This window comes from Tupaia chinensis, unplaced genomic scaffold (assembly GCF_000334495.1).
Source record: "Tupaia chinensis unplaced genomic scaffold, TupChi_1.0 Scaffold000606_1, whole genome shotgun sequence".
Taxonomy (NCBI): Eukaryota; Metazoa; Chordata; class Mammalia; order Scandentia; family Tupaiidae; genus Tupaia; species Tupaia belangeri.
The window spans coordinates 3,057,413-3,058,767 of record NW_006160124.1 but is presented as its reverse complement, the minus strand read 5'-3'; the positions used below and the strand labels follow the sequence as shown (position 1 = coordinate 3,058,767).

Here is a 1,355-nt window from a genome sequence, read left to right as displayed (position 1 = left end):
TTGCTGATCAAAATCTATGGGAATGAAAGAAAGCTAAAATTCTGTTGCTAAACTCACTTTAAATGATGTACAGATAAATTGAGATAATTTTAGATGAACTGAAAAAATATTTTTGTCAAAGAGAACAAAAGCATGGTAAAATTATGGAATAGGGATTCAAAATTTAAGCAATTCTTTGAGATCAGATAAAATTTTGTTCAAGCTCTGGCTTCACCAGTTTCTAGTTCTGTGCTCTTCAGCAACTTATATGGCTTATTGTGCCTTTGTTGCTCTAAGAAATGTGGAAATAAACATGACTAGTTGACCCAAGCACAGACTGCTAAAATGCTGTGCTCTGTAGTCTGGAACACATGGGAGGCCTGGGTTGGGTTCCTAGTCCCATCCAAAGGTTGGCTTGGTGATACGTGACTGTAATCCCAGTGACAACAGAGGATGAGGCAGGAGGATCATGAGACTATTCTTTGCAACAAAGACTCTTTCTAACAAAGAGCCACTGTTGCTGTCAATTCTGAGTGAACCAGGATGATCACTTCTTTTCTTGTTCAATGATCTTCTTGCCCTGATCTTATTCAGACAGTGTCAGTCCTGTGTACAACACCACCATCTCCATGGCAGGAGCCTTGAAAGGGCCCCCTTCCTGTTTCCCTATCTGCCGTCTGATTTCTGCAGTCTCCTTGCAACCTTCTCATAGCTATAACCACAAAGCACGTGTTTCTGTTTCAGGTGACCACATTCAGGATCGAAGTCTATATTGTTCTCAACTTTTATAAACTTCTGAGGGTTTCTTCTATACTGATGAACTTCACTGCTGTGTCTGTTTTTGGGAGCTCCCACCCAAAAGATACTATCCAAAAAGCTGGACTCCGCCTCACTTTGACTGGTAGCATTTGCTGGGTCTGTAAATATGGCTGGTCCCTCAACTGCTAATGCTAATACCCACGGAGGACTAGGGAAGACAAGTCCTTCCCAAGGTTTGGAGCAGCATCCCCAGGCAACTGGCCACAGCAGAACCATCAGCACCAGCGTGGCTGGCACCATCTTTTTTCTTTAAGGAAAAAGTACAGAATGGATACCAGGTAGGCAAAGAACAGTGCTTTCCACAGTAAGGTAGATAATAATTAGAAAAATGTAATTGAGGCAAAAATCAGTTCTAGAGAATGAGATTTCACAGGACGGGAAGAAGATAAGAAGTAAAACTGTAGGAGATACCATGTTTCAATTCTCCTTGGAACCAAAGTAACTCTGAAAGCAGTTCATCAGAACCCAGATTATATACTATAAAGGTTTTATTTCAAAATTCTTTACCCAAAAATCAGGTAAAGTAATACATGTCAGATTATTGGAAAATCCAGGAA

At 40.6% G+C, this 1,355-nt stretch overlaps 1 pseudogene; it reads right to left on the bottom strand.

Moving 5' to 3' along the window:
- Positions 1–645: 645 nt before the first annotated feature.
- LOC106736011 (39S ribosomal protein L32, mitochondrial pseudogene) lies at positions 646–1,038 on the bottom strand (annotated as a pseudogene).
- Between the last annotated feature and the right edge of the window lie 317 nt (positions 1,039–1,355).